Raw genomic sequence first — 22,692 nt, forward strand, 5'->3', positions numbered from 1 at the left:
GCCTCATCTTTCTCCCACGGAACAGCTGGTGGCTTCCAAATGCTGACCTGGAATTCCCATTCTTCACAATGTTGTCCATAATTTGTTATGATCCACACAGTCTAATGCCTTTGCATAGTCAATAAAACACAAGTAAATATCTTTCTAGTACTCTCTGCTTGTAACCAAGAGTTACCTGACATTATTAATGCCATCTCTTATTCCTGTCCATGAATATCTATATCTATAATCTATATCTATCTCTCTATATATATCCTGGTGTGGCGCTGATGATAATCATTGGACTGCTAACCAGAAGGCTGAGAGTTCAAACCCACTAGCTGCTCTCAGAAACCCTATGAGTCAGAATTGATTCAATGACACACAGCAACAATATGTACCCATTAGGACTGGTGTAGTGCTATAGAATAAGTACTGAATTGCTAACCACAAGGTCAGGAGTTCAACCCCCCTAGCCACTCCATGGGATAAAGATGACGTTTTCTGCTCCTGTAAAGATTTACAGCTGTGGAAACCTTATACAGGGTCACTATAAGTGACAGTTGACTTGAGGGCAGTGAGTGACATATGACATTTTCAACCAGAGAAATTATATTTTATACTTTACAAACTATTTTGTAACTGACTTCATTCCCTCCCAACTGATGAAGCACATATCTCCATCAGTAAACATACCTCTTTGACATTTTTGAAGAGTGATTATTCACTTCATACACATACCATGAGGAGGCCCAATCCCTATGTTAGGACATGGAGGTTGTTTGCATTTTCCTAGTAGAATCAATAGCATGAACATTCCTACAGGTAAATCTCTTCATACATCTCTTACTATTTCCTTATCATAAATTCCTAAATATAGAATTGTTGGGTTGGTGGATATGTATTTTTGAAAAGAACGTTTTTGAGAAAGGTATGCTAATCAGTCTTTGAAAAATTTGTAATTTACTTTGTAGTGGCAATGCTTAGTTTTTTCCATGTCCTAAGCACTGTAAAGGTTTTATAGATATCATCTCAATTAATTTCTTAACTGACCCTATGAAAGGATATTTGGATCCCCATTTTATAGATGGGGAGACTGAGGGCCAGAAGGATGAAGTAACTTGCTCAAGGGCATGGAGCCAATAAATGGCAGAGCCCAGCTCAGACTGATGTCCAAACTTCCCTTTTTCCTATCCCTGTGATTTCTGCCTTCCACTTGCTCTTTCATAAGAACTGTCATCTTAAGAAGTGTCTAATTTTTCTCCCCCCTCCTACCCCTAACTACCAGTCTAAAGTATTTCTGTTCCCCTTTGGCTGCTGTTTTCATGGGCTTAAGAGGCTCTGAATGACTAAGAACAGTTTTTGATTAATTAGATTTTTGCTGCTAAGGAATTAATTTGTTTCCCCTCCCCCTTCTTGCTCAAAAAGCATACAACAAAACGATTTTAGCAGCGGGAATAATTACAGAAAAATGTGGTGCTAACTCGAATGGAATATAAATATTTTAGATTTTCATTGTTCTCCATGACTGCCGGAGTGGAAAGCAAAGAGTGAAATAAGTGTCAGCAGATGTTAGGTAGGAGCAGACACCAGGCTGGAAAACCACAATCATTTTCTGCACTAGCCTCTCTTGTACAATCTTAGACGCAATCTTGAGATTTGGGTCTATTGGAATCACTGTGGGCAAAGGGAAGGCCCAGTGAAAGCACAGATGGAGTCAAACCAGTTGGTTTCAAGGGCAATTTGACTCACGGTGACCCAGTGTGTGACGGAGTAGAAGTGTGCTTCACAGGGTTTTCAATGGCTGAGATTTTGGAAAGAAATTGCCAGGCCTTTTTTCTAAGGTACTCTGGTTGGATTCGAACCATCAGCCTTTCAGTTAGCAGCTGAGTGTGTTAACCATTTGCGTCACGAAGAGACTCTGCAGATGATGCCAAGGCCCTGGTTTCTCTGGCTCCTTCACTTGCCTGTCATAGTTTCTCTCTGACCCGCCCTCACACACACCTGAGCACCATTACAGGCTCATATCAGGAGTCCTGGTGTGGTGCTGTGGGTTAATGCGCCAGACTGCAAAGCCATTTATACTGCAAGGTTGGTGGTTCATGCTTACCAGCTGCTCCTTGGAAACCCTATACAGGGTCGCTATGGGTAGGAATTGACTCGACGGCACTTAACAACAACAACATCAGTGGTTTATACTACAAGGACTGTACGAGACCCTTGATACAAGGCCAGAGGACTCCAGGGAAGCCATACTCATTCCACTCAGCCTGGGTTAGATGTAAAGAAGCTGTAGAACTTAACCCCTCTTTTACCTGGACATGCTTCACACTTTCCTGATTTACTCCTTCATTTTGCTCTAGCGTCTCTTGTAATAGATTCCCAAGAAAGGATTCAAGAAGATAAGGTATCTTTTATTAAGTCTCAAATTTTATTTTGGCAAGTTGGTTTTTGCAAGTTTCAAATTTTATTATTCTGCTCTCATCTCACTTGACTGATAGTTTGAGTATGTAATTTTGGGTTACAGTTAGACTCTTGAATCATCTCTTTAAAGTATTGAACTTCAAGGTTGGTTTGAACCATAAAGTCAGTGGTTCAAATTCACCCTATACAGGTGGCTATGAGTCAGAATCACTCCACTGCACTTAACAGCAACTACAGGTGTGGTTCATGGACCAGTGTCTGTCTGCAAACTGTTTGTCATCAGTCTGTGATAAGGTAAGCAGAGCACTTAGAAACTTCTATAGAAATTTGACTAAGTCATTTTATGTCTATTGAAGTTGATAATAAAATGTTGAGGGCTTTAAATTTGTGTCTTTTTTATTTAATGTAATTTTTCTTAATGGCTTTTTTAAAATGGTGTTTTGCAAAGGTAGGGGTCAGTGACAGACTGAAAATAGCAAAATCCTTCACCACAGAGAGTTTGAGAAGCATTGTTCTACCTTACAGTGTAGGAACCCTGGTGGTGTGATAGTTAAATGCTCAGCTGCCAACGGAGAGGTTAGTGGTTTGAATCCCCCTAGCAGCTCTGTGGGAGAAGCGCTCTGGGAAAGATTACCATTTAGAAGCCATATGGGGGCAGTTCTACTGTCACATGGGGTCTTTATGAGTTTGAAATGGACTCAATAGCATCTAAACAACAACAATACACAGTGTTGTTTTTGAGAAATACTTTGTCTTCACATTTGTTCATAGCCTATTTTTCTCTCTGAAAATTTCTTTTTATTCCTCTAGGATTTGCAATTGTACCAGAAAGACTTAGTGAGGGTCTCTTGCCTTCCTATGCTGAGCTTGCAGTGGGTCTTTCAATCTAGAGACCCATTCATTCATTCATTCATTCATCCATTCATATATATTCATTTCTTCTCTCTCTTATTCTCTTGATTCCTTTTTTCCTGGAATTCTTGTGAGTTGCATATACCTTATCCTGAGTCTTTTATTTTGACCCCAAATTTTTGTTCCTTTTTCTTTTTGTTTGACTTCTTATGAGATTTCCTCAACTTTATTTTCCAACACTTGTTTATTTATGTAGGCTCTTATTTATTATTTATGCGTGGTGCTGTAAGATTAACACTGGCATGCTTAAACCATTGGAAATACTATACAGGGTTCCTATGAGTTGGAACCGACTCAAGGACACTTAACAACATCATATTTTTCATTTCAAAAGCCTTACTCTTGATTTTTCATAATATGTTTTTTAGCAGTTTTATTGTGAATTGATAGTTTACATGGGAGAACATCGGTTTTACACCATCATTTCATTGCAATAATTACAATCCCCTCCATGTATCATCATTCAACAGTATTTGCTACTATTCCCTCTGTTCTTTTTTTTTTAATGTACACAAAAACACTTTGGAATATATAATCATTTAAACAACCAAAGGGCACATTCTGCAAGCCTCCTTCCTGGTTGCCAGCACACAGCCTTTCTCTTTCCATGAATCTAGAGTCCTCAGCTGCTCTATCTCTCCATGTCCTCATCTCTGCTTCCATCTCTGGTGTCACTGCTCCTCTGGATAGGGTCCCACACTCCGCTTGTGCTCTTTTCTCTTGATGGTCCTAGGGTCCTCTGTTTCTGGACTGTAAGATGAACTACTCCCCCCTTTTTGTTACAGAGTTCTACCTTTACAGTTGTGACCATTGTAATTAGTCATGATAACAATTACTCACTATTGAATCATAAGACTCTTATCCCCATATCTTTGTACAAGACCTATCTAGACAAGATGAAAACTATTCATTGGGGTTTCTACCTTTCCCTGCACATTCTGAAACTAAACTCCCTCTTGAAAACTTCATGCCTTTATTCCTCCCACCCCGCACCCTTGTTTTTGGTAGCCAATGTCTAAGTTGCCTGTCCCTATCAACCCTGTGTACAGAGGGGATAGGATTGATCCTTGATGTGAAGACTCCTTCCCTCTTAGTTGGTAATTTAAGCTGCTACATCCACAGTGTAGGTCAAGCCCATCAAATTGTAGCAAATTACACTTGTTTCATTTATCAAAAAAATTTTTATCTTCCTCTAGTCGAGTTCTGATCATCAACCATCGAGTCTTAATATTGTTTTAAAAAATGGTATGTATATCAATTTGAGGAATTGACTAGATGTTATTTTTTTGCGGGGGTGGGGGGTGGATTTCTTCTTGAATTACAAGGAGACATGGTGGTACTGTGGGTTAAGTGCTCCAGAGAAGAAAGACGAGGGTGTTTGTTCCCTGCTATAAAGATTACAGTCTCAGAAACCTACATATGTTGCTGTGAGTCAGAATCAACTCAATAGCACTGGATTTGATGGTTTATTATTTTCCTGAATCATATCTCTTTTCATGATTTTCTGTTTTTCTATTTTCTGAGTTCAGCTTCTCTTTATATAGACAACTCTTATCAAAGATCCTGATCAATCATTCATATTTAGTAATAAGGTGTTTACAAATCTCACGGGTAGCTCTGTGTATGAATATGGGGTTTGTCAATTGTCAGGCTTCACTCTGGGGTGAGTGTGTCGGAGGCTGGCATTGGAAGATACTTAAATATTCGTATTTGGGTCCTTTCTTGGGAATTGCTTAGCTTCCCCAGAGAAGACTTTTCTGATCTCCTGCGGAGGTATAGGTGGTGGTGTGGCCGGATTGTGTATACACCTAGTGGCTGGTGTTGTTTGTCTGATAGGAAGGATGGACTGAGGATTTCAATGTTCAGATTCAAATGATTTTCTGCTCTGTACTGCCCCCCCCCCAACTCTTCTCCATGGCAATAATAATCAAGTCTTGAGCTTCTCCAGGGCTTTGTCAGGCACAATGGCAATTGTTTTTGCTTTAGCTTGCTCTGCAAACATTTTATCTATGGCTTACTCTACTCTGCTGTGTCCTTTATTGCTCTTCCTAATAACTCCCCTTTCCAAAAATATACTTAAATTTCTCATCCACTGATGTTCCCATTTCCATTTTCTTTGCTAGCTAGACAAACCCACTGCCACTGAGTTAGTTTGGACTCACAGTGACCCTTTGTAGGGTTTCTGAGATTGTATATCTTTATGGAAGTACACAGCTTCCTCTTTCTCCCTTGAAGTGATGGATGGGTTTGAACCACCAACCTTGTGGTTAGTAGCCCAACATCTAGCTTCAGAGCTGAAGGGCATGAAATAAATGCCTATGATCAATTAACCAGAAGGCTACATCTTGTACTTTTATTATTTACTTATTTTTAATAAAACTTTATTATGACTTGGGTGAAAGTTTACATAGCAAATTACTTTTTTTTTTTTAAGTCAACAACTCATATATTTAGATTGGTAACATGATTATAACTCGGTAACATGATAGCACTCTTTCCATCTTTTCCCTGTGTTTGCCATTTTAATTTATTCTTCTTTCCTATCCTTTCCTACCTTCTGAGCCTCCTCTCTGGGCAAATACTTCCCTTTGCTCTCCTATGGTTGGTTGTTCTAGGGCATGTATACCTCCCTGGTGTTATTGTTCCCCTTCTAGGCATGTCAATTGTTTGTCTGAAAGTTGAGTGATGGGAGTGGCTTAAATTGTTACAGGATAACTAAGGACCATCAGCTTGGGGATTACCACCAGTAAGCATGATTTAAAAAAAAAAAAAAGATTTTGAGTTCTTTTCCACATTTGTCTCCCACTCTATTCAGTTCCTTCTATTATGAGCCCTTTGGAGTGGTTGGCACCGTCTAGTTCTTCTGCCTCAGGGTCATGGAGGATGGGGTTCACATGGTCCATTAATCCTTTGGACTAATTGTTTCTCATACTTTTGATTTTCTTCACTCCTTGCTCCAGACCAGGAAAATCCGACAGTTGTACGTTAGATTGCATTGGATCACAGTCTACTCATCAAAGTAAGATGTAGAATATTGTCTTTGTGGACTATGCTATGCTAATTGACCTTGATGTCCTCTAAGTCTTGAGCCTTCAGACTCAGAGACTCATTCTTTCAAGGTGATAGTTATGACTAGGAGGTTTTCATAACTTTGCCTCCTATGTGCTCTACTGTATTCATTTATTGTTGTTGCTGAGTGCTTTTGAGTCAGTTCTGACTCATAGAGACCTTGCATAGGATTTCTGAGGAGTGGCTGGTGGGTTTGAACTTTTGACCTTGCAGCTCAAACTGACCTTACAGTTCCACACATTTATGGTGGTGGTGGCTGTGTGCCGTGGAGTTGGTTCCGACTCATAGTGACCCTGTACAGGGTTTCTAAGGCTGTAAATATTTACGGGAGCAGAACGCCTCATCTTTCTCCCACAGAACAGCTGGTAGTTTTGAACTGCTGACCTTACAGTTTGCAACCCGGTTCGTAAGCACTACGCTACCAGAGTTTCTTCTCACGCATTTATATACATATAAATAATACATGGATTTCTGGTGTGGCGCTGTAGGGTCAGCACTGGACTGTGAACCACACAAGTTGGCAGTTCAAACTCACCAGCTGCTCCTCAGCACTCAACAACAACAAATAATACATATGTAGAAACTATCGTCTGTTATGCCTGTACATATTTGTGGTACAATCCCATTTGCCTTCCTACTACTGTTCAGCTTGCATGTCTGTGTATCCACTTACTGATTATTGTTATTACTGTTACCATAGGCACAACATATATATTCTTTTCATTAATTTCAGCTCGTTTGGGATTTCATTGGTCAAGGCATAGTTGAAAAGACATGTTAGGGTTTTGTGTCAACTTGACTGGGCCAGGATTGTCAGTGGTTTGGCAGTTGAGATATAGTTATTCCCCATGATAAGATCTAATATGATGTAATCAACTCTCAGGTAAGGTCTGCTATGAGCAGTCAATCAACTGAAGGAAATCTTTCTCAGGGGTGTGTCTGCTTCCAGTATATTGTACACTCACTCACGCAAGGCTTGTTTGCTCTTTGCTGGGTCTGGATCTTGCATCTGGCTGGTCTTCTGACCTTTGATTCTTTGGACTCTAGCCAGTAGCCTGCTCTATTACCTGCCAGTTCTGGGAGTCATCAGAGCCTGCCTTCTTACCTGCCGGACCTGCCTGTCTGCCGTGTGGCCCACTGATCATGGTTTATCAGCCCTGCAGCCATGTGAGTCAGAAGCCTTTGGCCTGACATCTAACTTGGGCCTGGCCCACCTCTCCAACTATGTGAACCATTTCCTTGATATAAACTTCTCTTTACATATACATATGGAAGCTTTGCTGATTTTATTTCTCTAGAGAACCCAGTCTAAGACAGCATGCCTTCTATGTCTTCATCCAATTTATTATTATTGTACACCAATATTTATGCTGCAGCATTATTCACAGTAGCTAAAAGGTGGACCAACAGGTGAATGAATACAGAGGAGAGAGGTTTAATCCTTGATGTAGACTCAGGTCAAGTTCATCAAATTGTAGCAATTTATACTTGTTTCCTTTATCAAATTTTAAAACATTTTCCTCTAGTCAAGTTCTGATCATCATGCCATTGAAGCTAGGTCAAATGGGTACTGTCTGCAAGTTAGGATGTTCTTGTGCATCTCCCCTCACTGGACTATGGTCCTGAGCCCCCAGGCCCAACAACTCATTCCTTCAAGGTGTCTGGTAATCTCTAAGATGTTTTCATAACTTGACTCTCTGTATGCTCCACCACATTCATGATTCATTCAACTTACTGGTAAGAGTATTGAACAAGATAGGATCAAGACTAAACTCAGCAGTAAATTACCAAAGACCTCAGCTGATGAAGCCAGACATTGTGTCTGTCTGGCACTAGCACTTTACTGAATATAAGTACCATATTGTCTTAGTTACCTATCATTGCTGTAACAGAAATACCACAGGTAGGGAGCTTAAAAGGACAGAAATTGAATTTTTCAAAGTTTTGGAGGCTGAAAGTCCAAATCAGGCTTTCAGTAATGCCAATTCCTTTTCTACTTCTAGGTAATCAGTCTTGGGTGTTCCTTGGTTCCTTGCGTGTAGATGATCCCTAGATGATGTCTGTCTTCTCCTGTGTGTGTGTGTCTACTTTTTAACTCAGAAGTGATTAGATTTACAACCCACTCTATTCAGGTAGGAATGCTGGTGTGGTGCTAAAGTGTTAATGTGCTGGACTGCAAGGTCAGCAGTCAAGCTCACAGCCACTCTTTGAAAACCTGATACAGGGCCCCTGTGAGGTCAGAATTAACTCAGTGGCACTTAACAACAACAGCTATTCAGGTCTGACCTAATTAACATAACAAAAACCCAATTTCCAAGCAAGATTTCATCTGCAGGTATAGGATTCTAACATATTATTTGGGGAGGCACAATTCAATTCATAACACCTCTTAAAATATAAAATAAAGTAAAATAAAATGGATGATTTGGGGACATTTGCTGTTGTGTGTGTCACTTCCCTATTCATGAAATGCTATTGTTTATCTTTTCCAGTTTTCTAGGGACTGATACTTCGGAATCTGTTTCTTTTACTTCTTTTGGAAATGAGCACATTTTCTTTACAAGGATCCTCTCCAGGTCTCACAGTTCCCAATACATTCTATCATTGGGATTGGAGATGCTTTCCATCCCAGGGTTAACCCTGCATGGGCCTGGCCCATTCATCTCAGTTAAAATAGCTTGAGGTTTTCTTTACCTTGCATCTCAGTGTCTTCTTGAACATGAATACTCCATGCTTTACAGTTTGAAGAGCAGTGTCCTTGACGGAGAACTATTGATGCTTATGGAGTTAAGCAGTTTTGTGTTTTTTATTTGTGAAATGGTCCTGCAGCACCCAGGCCAATAGCTTTCTTAATTCCTCTTGGTGTAGCAACTGCTCTAAGAAAGAGCACTGCTAAGAAGCCATGGTAAGGTGACTAAAATCTTACCACTGCATTAATTTATTTCTCTTAAGTCTGTCTCCAATTGGCTCCTGTAGAAATAGGTAGGAGGAGTCCCTGAGTGATGCAAATGGTTAATGTGCTTGGCAGTTAACTGAAAGGCTAGAGGTCTGCATCTACCCAAAGGTGCTGTGGAAGCAAGGACTGGGGATCAACATCTGAAAATCCAGCTGTTGAAAGTCCTAGGAGGCACAGTTCTATTCTGATATACACAGCGGCACCATGAGTCAGAATCTATTCAATGGCACATGGTTTCACTTGCTAGGAGCACCTTCTCTGCCTTAAGTGTTTTCAGAACACCTTCAGGACTTGATGACACTAAACAAAGCAGCAAGGACTAGCCACACTTGGCGGATGCAGGGAGAACTGAGAAGATCCAGAGCCTGTGAGTGTCCAGGGAAGGTTCCCATGACAGCCAGGACTGCCAGACAGCAGCAAGGCAAGTTCCTCTGACTCTAAAGGCCTACCTGCTGCAGTCTTCACCTACCTCTGCAGCTTCATCTCAAACCAGACTCTCCTTGTTTATTAAATTCCACTCACTCAGGTCTGTCTGTTTCTCAAACCTGCAAAGCATGTTCTGCCTCAGGACTCTTTTCCATTTGGACTCTCACTATCTTGTAGCCTCCTCTTTGCCCAGGGGACTTGTATTTGCAGCTCTTTTTCTACACTCTATCTGACCACTCTATTGAAAGTGGGCTTTCCCTTGGCCACGTAATTCCTTGCCTTGATCAACAGCTTTATATCCCTCATCATTATCTTGTTCATTTGCCTAGCATGTCCTCCTCTCTAGAAAGTAAACTCTAGGGATTTCTTTTCATGTTTTTTTTTTTTTTTGGTTTTTAATCTAGATTTTTGGTGCTCTGGCCAGAGCTTGGCTCACTAAAATAATGTAACCAATATTTACTGAACACGAGAATAACTTTGCCAACTTGATAGTTTTCCTCAGGATTATCCTTGATTATTGCAAATATACCCAGAGGACCCTCAGCCTATTTTATAGAGCACAGGTCGGCAAGTTATGACTTGAGGGCCAGATCTAGTCCATTATCTGTTTTATAAATAAAGATTTATTGGAACACAGTCACACTTTATTCGTTTACATATTGTCTATGACTGCTTTCACTCTACAACAACAGAGTTGAGTTATTGAAACAGAGATCGTATGGCCTGCAATGCTGAAAGGACATGCTATCAGGCTTTTAGGGAAGAATCACTGCATTATGTCAGACTTTTCTTTCATGTAAGTTGATGCAAGATGACAAGTGACTTCACTGCTTACTAACATAAAGGACTCTTTCATGCCAGTGTCTTTAGATACAGGACTAAATCTTCCTGTTCATGAAATTGTTGGCTTTGGCAATTTGTGTAATTCAGGTGGAAAATGACTTTGACCTGAATTATCTGGAGAACAGAAAACAGTGTGTTTTCTCTAATTGTTAATTATGAGGATGACACACACATGGTACAATCCAATCTGCCAGCCTGTCTTTTTTGTCTAGAGGAAAGGTTTAGCAAGGCGCATTGGTGGCATGAAAGATAGACTTTAAGTGTAAGACTTTATTATTTTTTATTATTTCCCTTAGCTTAGATCTCTACCAGAATCATGATGTTTCCAAGGCAACACATGACTTGGGGAAACTGAAGAGAATACTCTCAATGCAAAAGAATAACATCACAGCTACCACAACAATGCTCTCCAGTGTGCAAATGTTCAGAGGGACCAAGTCATTGTGATTAGAGTCAGGAGGCCTGCGCTGAAAGGGAAATGATCGGTTTGTGTTCAACACATTTGAAAACCCTCCTTAGAGTATAAGGAACCCTGATGACTTAGTGGGTTATGTGTGGGTTGCTAACCGCGCAGTCAGCGGTTTGAATCCATCAGGTGCTCCATGGGATAAAAAGGAGGCTTTTTGTTCCCGTAAAGATTTACTGCCTCAGGAACCCTATCTAGAAACCCTATCCAGAAACTATGAGTCGGGAACCAAATGGATGGCACATAACCAGCCAGCCAGCCAGCTTTATAGTGCAATGGAGGAGGGAATATGCTTAAAACAATGCATGGGCTTGGTCGAGTCTGAGACGATTGTCAAGGAACATTTTTATTACCTTGTTGCTCTGTGGGTTAATGCACTGGACTGCCAGGTTAGTTTGAGCCGCAAGGTTGGTGGTTCAAGCTCACCAGCCACTCCTGGGAAACCCTATACAGGTTCACTGTGAATCAGAACTGACTTGACAGCAATTAACAACAGGATGAAGTAGCTGTTTTGAATCTCTTTTCTAGTGTGACTATCTATTGGGAACACAAGTTTCTATCTGAAATATTAAGAAGTAGTTCAAAATGTCAAAGCATTTTCCTGGAGTTGATACTCACTTCTTTTTTAAAAAAATTATTACAAAGACTATGTATATTATAGGAAAACAAAACCAAAACAGAATATACAGATATTTAAAAACAAGAAAGAAACTCAAACCACTACTCAGAGAATACCATGGTTAATATTTTCCTACAGACTGTTCCAGACTTTACTCTGTGAAGTAATTTTTTAAAAGTATAGGTATTTTTTACAGGCATGCCCAAAACTTCTCCCTGCTCTTCTGTCACCTGATTTCTTTTTGAACTCAGAATTGTATGTCATGAAAATGTTCATACTCTATCTGAGCCAGAACAGTGTGGTGGTTAACATCATGCACTGTGAAGCTAGACTGCCTTGCTTCAAATGTTGACCATCTTTGTTACTGAACATATGATTTTGGGCAAGTTACATAAGCTCTCTGTTGCCTCAGTTGATTCATCTGTAAAATGGGGATAATAAGAAGGATATATCCTGCACTGTGTTGTTTTGAGGATTAAATGTGTTAATACAAAAGAGCCCATAATAGAGTACCATGCACATGAGGACCTCTTATCTGATCCCAGGGATTTCAGGAGAAGATCAGATGAGGATGTCATTGCCCTCTGATCCTTCCTTGTCCAGATCCATTCATGGCCAGGGTGCCGTATTGAGTCCAAGTAGCCAGGCGGTGTTGGCTGTTATTTTCTTACAGTATCAATACTATTTTCAACATCATAATTTTGTTGTCATTAAGTGCCTGCAAGTCAGTTTCCACTACCTAGTTAACTTTATAGGGTTTCCAAGAAACAGCTAGTGGGTTTGAACTGCAAACCTTGTGGTTTGCTATCCAGTGCTGATGCCACAGTGCCACACCAGGAAGCTGGGGTTATAGGTTTTTGAGAGGAAGACCACTGAGGTGAAGTGCCCTTCTTATCACATCTTACTAAGGGTACATGCAATCAGCATACCTCATCTATGGTTCCACAATGATTTTTAAAACACGTGCTGGTCCTGTCTCTACCACTTTTGGGTTATATAATGCTGAGTCAGCAAGTCTTTAACCTCTCTGTTCTCAGTTTCCCCATTTCCCAATCAGTGTATACATTCTACAGCCCTTTTGCACTCAAGTGTCCTTGATACGTAGCGTAGTGGTAGGCACACAGAAGGAGCTCAGAGATCTGTTGACATTTTGGGCTGGGGACGATGTTGGTGAGTCAGAAGTTCCTATGATAACTTCTGCATGCTCATTTGTGTTCTGCTGTCAGACAAAACCCAAAACAAAGCTCCTCAACCAAAAAGCTGCAACTTTTTTGTCTGGAAAAATATAACCATGGCATGTCTATTTCATGGTTTAGAATATCACTGATAGAGATCTAGAGTGGAAAATTGAGTGTAACCCTGTCATCACATGATTCGTTTTGCTCATGTTTGGTTATGTCACTAGCTCAGGGGTTAACAGCTGAACCCCACACAATGAGGAGCTGCTATAACGTAGTTTGTTAGGAAGGCAGGAGAGGATCCAAGCACATAATGAACATCTACTGCAGTGACGTGCTGGAGACAGTCTGTCCTAGCTCATGAAAGTGGACTGTTAAATTTCCAGGAAATTTGAGAGCCAGTTGTCGAACACAGCCGTTATAAAATATTAAATTATACAAATCTATAAACCAGAAGAACAAATAACTCTGTTTTAGGAGCAGTATGTCCAGAATGCTCATTAGAAGCCAGGATGCTGAGACTTCATCTCTCATACTTTGGACATGTCATCAGGCAGGACCTGTCCCTGGAGAAGGACATCATGCTTGGGAAAGTGGAGGGCCAACGAAAAAGAGGAAGGACCTCAGGAGATGGATTGACACCATGGCAGCAGTAATGGGCTACCTGTAACAACACTTTTGGAGGACGGCACAGCACTGGGTGGTGTTTCGTTCTATTGTGCACAGAGCCACTATGAGGCAGAACTGATTTCACAGTAAGGAGCTCTGGTAGCGTAGTGGTTACGAATCGGGCTGCGAACCACAAGGTCAGCAGTTTGAAACTACCAGCAGTTCCGCAGGAGAAAGATGAGTCTATCTGCTCCCATAAAGATTCACAGCCTCAGAAACCCTGCTCAGGGTCGCTATGGGTCGGAACCGACTTGATGGCACTTAACAACAACAACAACCACAACTTGGAGTCCTGGTGTGGCGCTGTGAGTGAAGGCACCAGACTGCAAAGCCGTTTGAACTGCAAGGTCAGCAGTTTAAGTTTACCAGCTGCTCCTTGGAAACCCTATTCAGTGTCACTATGGGTCGGGATTGACTCAATGGCACTTAACAACAACAACAACTTATTATAAATAAATTACATTGAAAGCAAAGTCAACAAATACTCAAAAATATATCCATTCCTAATTATTTTACTACTATCTATGCTCTTGAAGGAGACCTGGTGTGGCGTTGCAGGATAATGTGTTGGACTGCAAGATCAGTTTGAGCCACAAGGTCAGCAGTTCATACCCATCAGTCACTCCTCAGAAACCCTATAAAGGGTTGCCATGAGTTGGAACCGACTTGACAGTACCTAACAACAACAACAATGCTCTTGAAGGAGCCCTGTAGGATAAGCTAATTACAAGGTTGCTAATTTAAACCCAGTAACCTCTCCAGGGAAGAACATAGTAGGGAGGCTTTCTGCTGTAAAGATCTACAGCCTTGGAAATGCTCTCCAGGATTGCAATGAGTTGGAATAGACTCAATGGCAGTTGGTTTGTTGGGCTTGGTTTATCTCTGCTCTTGAGGTTATTTCCATTGGTTACCATCTGTGTGGTGAAAATACGAATACAGGCACAACTCCCAACATTCAACGTCACAGTGTTGTTGTTGTTTAGTGCCATTGAGTCTGTCCTGACTCATAGTGACCCTGTATAGGGTTTCCAAGGAGTAGCTGGTGAAGTTGAACTGCTGACTTTGTGGTTTAAACTGACCTTGCAGCCCAGTGCTTATCCTACAGCGCCACCATGATGAGATACTGGCAAACACCAGTTGCTGTCCAGTCGGTTACTCATGGCAACCTCTTGTGTATCAGAGTAAAGGTCTTCCTCCATAGGGTTCCTGATTTTTTGGAGGCAGATCTTCAGGACTTTCTTTCAAGGCACCTCTGAGTAAACTCCAATCTTCTACTGTTTAGTTGGCAGCTGAGTAGATCAATTGTTTCTACCACTAAGGGACTCCATGGTACACAAAGAGCAGTAGAGTTTCATCAGATGTGAGAACTGACCTCACTGCAGGGCCTTATAGGAGGAGGGGCATTGGAGGATGCTGCTCAGAACATGATGTTGGGATTCAAAGTCTGGTCCACTGTCATTCTCACAGTATCTGCTGCTTTCTGTCCTGGTCTCAGGTGGGTTCTTCCCCCTCTAGCCTATGTATTTCCTGCTATAACTTCTACTTCCTGACAATTTCTTGTATCTCTGGCTTGTATTGATTCATCATAGCCATTCCAGCCCTTCACTATTTGCTCTTGTTGCAGACCACATTAATCTATCAGTCCAGCTCATCTTTCCATGCAAGGCAGCATCAGCTAGTAGCCAACATACAGTTTGCCTGGCTTTTGGCCAGATGCCTTTACTTGGCCAATTATGACCATGAAGGAAGGCAGGATCACATAATACAAATTGTACCTACCATGTGAAAACCCTGGTATGGTGCTGTAGGAGAAGCACTAGATTGGTAACTACATCAGCTACCAATTACCAGGTTGCTTTCAGAAACCCTATTACAAGGTCACTAGGTATAGGAACTGACTTGATGGTACACACTAGCACCAACATGAAAGGTATAAAGATAAATGAACTCTTAACCAGAATGGTTAAAATTAGAATACACTGACCAAATTTGGTGAAGATTTGGAGCATTTGCCCCAAATTTCATACATTGCTAGTAGTTGTTCTTAGGTGCCATCAAGTCAGTGCTGACTCCTAGCAACATTATGCACAGCAGAATGAAACACTGCCCGATCCTGGGCCAACCTCACAATTGTTGCCACGCTTGAGCGCATTGATGCTGCCACTTGGCCAACCCATATTGCCGGGGGTCTTTCTCTTTTTCTCTGACCTTCCACCTTACCAAACATATTGTTCTCCAGTGACTGGTCCCTCCTGACAATATGTGTGAAGTATGAGAGACGAAGTTTGGCCATCCTGGCCTCCAGGAGTCCTGGTGTGGTGCTGTGGGCTAATGCATCAGACTGCAAAGTCATTTGAACTGCAAGGTCAGTGGTTCAAGCTCACCAGCTGCTCCTTGGAAACCCTATACAGGGTTGCTATGAGTCGGTTCTGATTCCACAGCACATAACCACCACCACAACCACTCATACGTAGACCAGGGAAATCACTAGTGAGCATACAATATGTTGAGTTTCAGCCCTAGAAGGGGGTTTACCCTGGTGGGCTAACTTTTCTTGCCTTGATGGCTCCAAGGTAAACAGTTTGCTTGATATTCTAACTGCCAAACAGTCTGCTCTTTTTCTGCTGGTCTTTCTTCCAAGAATTATCTCCTGTTCCTTTAGCTGTCCAGGTTGGTCTACATGTCTTTTCAAGTGGAAATGTCCCACCTCAGAAGGTTCTGAGTGGGGCTCAGGATTCCATCTAAGGCCCCGTGCTCCACAAAGACTTAACAAGAAGCCTAGTTCCCTGGGCAAATTTTAATTCCCCTTTTAGCTTGTTCAATCAGTTATAGGCTGAAGATGGGCTTACAAGCGAAGAATATGCTATTGATACACGACAGGATAGAGAAATCTCTAAAGTATTATGCTGTTTAAGAGGGGCTATGTTCAAAAGGCCTGGCTTGCTTGGTCGTTAGAACATGGGAGTCATCATCCCAGGGTTGAGGCTTTGTGCCCCGGGCTGAGCAGTCTCATTTTGGACTCCAGGTGGGGTGCCATAGGATCAGCACTAGATGGAAAACTACAAAGTTGGAAGTTCAAACTCACCAGCAGCTCCTTGGAAACCCTATACAGAGCTGGAACCAACTCAACAGTATTTAACAACAGCAACGTTCAAAAGATTATATATTATTTAATTTTAACTATATGATATTTAGGAGTCGTGGTGTGGCTCTGCAGGATAATGTACTAGACAGCACAGTCTGTTTGAACCACAGGTCAGTGGTTCAAGCTCACCAGCTAATCCTCGGAAACCCTATATAGGGTCACTATGGGTTGGAACCAACTCTATGGCACTTAACAACAACAACAAATATGACATTCAAGAACAGCTAAGATAGAAGTTACTATAATGGGAAGGACTAGGGCATGAGAAAGCCTTCTGGAGTGCTGAAAATGCTTTCTCTTGATTTGAGTGGTGTCAGAATAGACTCAATGGCAGTGTGCTTGGTTTTAGTTTACTGAAATAAAAACATTTTTGACTATATGCTTAAGATATGACACTTTACTGTATCTAAGTTGTAGTTGTTTTGCCACTGAATTGGTTCCTACTTGTAGTGACTCTGTATAGGGTTTCCAAGGAGTGGCTGGTGGGTTTGAACCACTGCCTTGCAATTAGTAGTTCAGTGTTTATCCTACAGTGCTGCACCAGGTATGTAAGTGAAACCTCAAGAAAAAGATAATTAAAAAAGAGAAAAAGAATGAGATATTATCATTGCAACCCAAAATTCTTAGCCCAACAATAGGAGAGGTGAAAGCACATGAGAATAGTATAGAAAAATTAAATTATTATTATTGTTGTCAATTGCTATCAGTTTAATTCTAATGCCTGATGACCCCATGTGCTAATAGAAATATGTATAAAGTACCACAGGATCTCACAGGAAGGGGTAACTGATTCTGCTGGGAAAAAAGGGGAAAAAGGAAAATCTAGTTTATTCTCTAGTATGTATAAGTGATGCTATAGGATAAGCACTGGACTGCAAGCCACAGGGCCAGTGGTTTGAGCCCACCAGTTCCTCCTTGGAAGAATGATGAGGCTTTCTGCTCCCACAAAATACGTACAGCCTTAGAAGCCCTATACAGAGTCATCAGAACCAACTCCAGGGCATTTAACAACAACAACAATGTGTAAATTACCTCATTTAATCCTGCAAACTCTTTTCACACTATAATATGCAAGAGAGAAAACATTTGAGTGGACTTGAGACTGATATATGGATATTCAATATAAATAATAAAAACAATTATATCAGGATTGTGGGACCATTGATAAAAATCCCATTGTAATTATTAGTTTCCTAAGACTGTCATAATAAATTGCCTAGGGCTTTGAACTGGTTCATTCTGGTTCAACCTCCTGCTGAGTATTTGCACTTTTCACACCAGATATACTGAATCAGAATCTACACGTTAAAATTAAGATTTATAAGAATCATCTGGGGATCTTGTTAAACTGTAGATCAGTGTATCTGGGGTGAGAATGCATTTTCTTAGCAGCGGAATGAATTGGTTCAAAGCCCTGAAATTACCACAAAATTGATGGCTTAAAACAAAAAGTTTATTTTCTAACAGTCTTGTAGTCCAGAAGTCTGAAATCCGACAGGGATGCTCTTTCCAGGGGCTCCATTCGTTGCTTCTGGAATGTGTTCTGTGAGGGTTATAACACATTTCACTGAATTGGGCCCTGGTCCCCAGTCATGCTGTTTGGAGGGATCATGAAGCTCTTTGCATCTGTACTTTGAACAAGTCCACAAAGAGGTCTCTTGGAACCACCTTGTAGCCTACCCATGTGCCTCTTCAAAGAGGAAAGCAGTGTAGACTATTGTACTTATCTTGAACTTTGCTTAGCTATAATTCCTTCAAACAAATGCATAATTTATACACTGAGTTGGGACTGACTTGATGGCAGTGGTTTTGGTTTGGTTTTTGATTAGTCAAGGGCAGCAGTTCTGGCTGAAGTCAGGAGCCCCATTCTCCTTTCCTTCATTGTCTTGCTCTCTTCCTCAGAAAGCCCATTTGAAAACTGTTAGATCAGGGGTCAGCAAATGTTTTCTGTAAGGATCCAGAGAGTAAACATTTAGGGCTTCACAATCCACAGTGTTCTTGCTGCAAGGACTCAACTTTATTGTTGTACAAAAGCTATCTAGGAAGGTCTGGGCATAGCTGAGGTCCAGTAAAACTTATGGACACTGAAATTTGAATTTCATATGTTTTTCACATATCATGAAACATATTTTTAAAACAAATATTTAAATGTTTTTTCAACACTTAAAGCTGTGAAGACTAGTCCTAGCTTGTGGGCTGTACAAAACAGAGAGTGATGTGGCTGCAGTCTCATAGGCCTCATTCTTTGAGAAGCTAAGAACTACTATGTATATACACTGGCTCCACCCATATGAATAGCTTGCCTTAGTCTCCGTGTACTTTGTCTCCGTCTCCATCCACAAGGAAGCCGGGGGTGGGGGGTGGGGGGGTAGAGGGGTGGGAAGGGGGAAACAAAAGTTCTCAGGATCTTGGGCAAACATTTAGCATTTGCCAATCTCTGTTTTTGATAATGAAAGCATTGAGCTGTGAACTTTTAAGATGATCTCAGACTCCTAAGTCTGGAAAAGACCACAGAAGCTACTGGTCCTTAATTCCCACTGCACTGTCCCCTCCAAGTTGCCACCCAGTGCGTCCCTAAACTCCTGCAACTACAGAAATGATACCTCCTGGGCCAGCTCATTCTACTCCCTCCAGACGATGCTGATTATAAGAGGTGTTCCTCACCCGGAGTGGCACCTGTCTCCAGTGACAGTCTCTACAGGATACAGTGGGGACTGTGAAACACAATATTAACACATCAGGTTAATTTCATGCTCTACTTGTCTTGGGCTGATATTAACGAAAATTAAATTTTGTGCTAATCAGCCTGAGCGTTCAGCATGCACGACACAAATTTGTGATTTCTGGCAAGGCTGGTTAAATCATATTTATACTATTTGTATGGTGCCAGAGTAACAGGGAAATACTATTATCAACAATTAAACCCAGGTTGACAGATGTCTCTGTGAGCATACATAGCTGAGTGTAAGTGGGATTTTTCTTAGCAAGTTAAAGGCGGCGGAAAGGATACAAACCAGGGAGAAATTTTCAATTTCCTCTTTTCCTTTGGATGACTAGTTTTGAACGTTTGACCAATGCAAATTACTTTACTCTGTGTCGCTTCTCCCCTTTTTTCCTAGCATTGAAAAGTGAATTTCTAGAGACAAGCAAGAAAGAATGTTTTCTTCTTTCCTGAGGGTCAAAGAGGAAGGTCTTTTGATAGCTAAAAAGCATTCTTCTTAGTTGCAAGTAGCTTTGGGACAAGAGCAATTGAATAGAAATTTAAGGGAGTCCTTGGGTGGTACAAACGATTAATATGCTCAAGTGCACCCAAAGGTGCTTTGAAAGAGAGAGGCCTAGTGATCTACTTCCATTAACGTGCACCTGACCCAAGCCATGCGTGATATTTTCAATAACCTCATAGGCATGTGAAAATAGACAGTGAATAAGGGAGACCATAGAATAATTGATGTATTTGAGCGATGGTACTGGAGAAGAATATTAAAATTACCATGGACTGCTAGGAGAACAAATAAATCTCTGTTGGAAGAAGTACAACCAGAATGATCCTTAGTAGCTAGGATGGCCAGACTTGGTCTCTCATACTTTGGGCATAGTTTCTGGAGGGACCAGTCCCTGGAGAAGGACATCATGCTATCATGCTTGGTAAAGTGGAGGGTCAGAAAAAGAGGGAGACCCCCAACGAGATGGACTGGCACAGTGGCAGCAGCACTGGACTCAAGCATAACAGCCATTGTGAGGATAGTGCAGGACTGGCGATGTTTCATTATGTTGTTCCTTGGGTCACTATGGGTGGGAACCAACTGGTCAACAGCTAACAACAACAAAAACCATATGGAGTCCAGTTCTTCTCGAACATTCATGGGGTCACCGTGAGTCAAAATGCACCCAATGGCAACTGATGTGGATACTAGGTAGTCTGTGCAGCTGAAAGTGGAGAAGCTGTGTGAGTGAATCTAGTGTGGCTCCATGGGGGTCTCTGTCTGCAGAGGGAGGTGCTTGCTCTACCAGAAGAGCGTGTGTTTTCTCTTTCTCTGTTTAGTTACTAGCAGATGCTCTGTGTGGACAGTCTCATGCGTCCTATTTTATGGAGAAAGAAGAGCCAGTAGTACACTGACTCCAGATGGATAACTCTCCAGTCTTCATCCACGAGGAAGCGTCAAGGGAAGCAAAAGTCCTTAGGATCTTGGGCAAACATTTCAGTTAAGAGCTGCTGAGTGTACTCAGAAAAAGGCTCGAGATGGAGAGTGTACCCATGGTTACTAAGCGGTAGGATCAGCCCTGGGCACAGGGGACAGGTAAGGCCTTTCAAGTTTCCTGTCAGGAGGATGACAAAACATTCCAGTCCCTTGGGACTGAGGGGGGTCTCTGGAGATGCAGCACTTTCAACATTCAAGTTGAGACACTCCCACACTGACTGCTGACTGGATGGATGGTCCTTCTACCTTTAAAATCTGGTGGGTATACATAAGAGTCCTGGATGGTGCAGATGATTAACATACTTGGCTGCTAACAGAAAAGTTAGAGATTTGAGTCCACACAGAGTCACCTGCAGAGAATTAATTTGGCAATCTGCTTCCAAAGAATAAGCAATGGAAAACTGCTTGGAACACAGTTCTATTCTGATTCACACGAGGTTTCCATGAGTTGGAGTCAGCTCCACAGCAATTGGTTTGTTTGATTTGGGTTTGGGGATAGATAGGCAATCCTAGACTGTGTGTAGATTGCTAATGGTTTCCAACAAAGTTCTGGTGATTGCCTCCAAATCTTGGTGGACCCATCTCTGACATCTTGAGTTCCTCAGAGGCTACCTCTATCCTTTCACTTCTCTTAATTTTCCATGTGTCCAATCTCTCCCACCGAGTGTGAATGATCCCCATTTGGACTGATGGACCCAGAGCAGAGATAACTAACACACCACATGTTGCTTGCCTCTTCTCCTTCTGACCTGTGGCAGGCAGTACTAATTGATCCCTTCTCTCTCCCTTGAATTGAGCATCTTCCAAACACTGAATTCCAGGCAGGCACTGCTAATCAATCAATACAACTTGGCCCAGGAGGTAAGTCCTATATGCCATCTTTGGGCTGGAACATTCCTCCAAAAACAGAGATAACCCAAGAGACCATTGCAAATGGAAACCAAAGTGTAGAAGGTGAAGGTCAGCCAGTGAAGTAGCCTCAAGCATCAGCCAGGGGGAAGGTTTAAGCAGTGCAGAATCCAGGAACCAAGGAGTGGGTTAAGAAGAACCTATTCAGGGGAGGCTAAAAGCTCAGTTTCCAGGACTTTGTTCGGATTGCTTGTTGGTCCTGCAAAAGGTAACCTGGCTTCATGGTACTGGACAGGCTGAATGAACATCTGGCACCACCTGGATTCAAGCCTGTGCCCTTTCATCATCTGGTACCTTGGCTGGAAGCCTCGTTGCAGCCAGCTGTTTTCATTGGGGTCTAGTCCCACAATAGTGATGCTCACATACATAGGAGCTGCCTGTGGACATGCCAGGGCCAGCCCAGAGAGCCAGCAGTTCACACTAGCAGGGTAATACTGGCGATTGTCCCCAGTCCCTACCTACTGCTCTGGCTACTCTCCCCTTTCACCCTGGGACCTCCTGGTTCTCGTCACTATCCAGCAACTGAAGGGGTGATGCCTGTCACTGCAGGTGCCTCCAGGACTGTTCTATTGGATCTGATTGGGAAGATCGGCATTTCCAGTATTCTGTGCTGTTTGTAAATTCCTGGCTGTAAATTCCTCAGCCTTCTCTCCCATCCAGGAAGACACATCAGAATGCTTGTGATAAAAAGAAAATACCTGGTATTTGTGTAGAGAGGGAACATCCCTGGGTGATTTAAATGACTTGTGCTTAATTACTAACCTAAAGGTTGGCAGTTCAAACCCACCCAGTGGTACTACAGAAAAGAGGCCTCCCCGCTGCCCCAGCTTCCATAAGCTCATAGCCAAATTGCAGTCAGTGAAATGAAACAAAATGTATATGAAATGTTGAATGGAAA

Source organism: Chrysochloris asiatica, unplaced genomic scaffold (assembly GCF_000296735.1).
Source record: "Chrysochloris asiatica unplaced genomic scaffold, ChrAsi1.0 scaffold00083, whole genome shotgun sequence".
NCBI lineage: Eukaryota > Metazoa > Chordata > Mammalia > Afrosoricida > Chrysochloridae > Chrysochloris > Chrysochloris asiatica.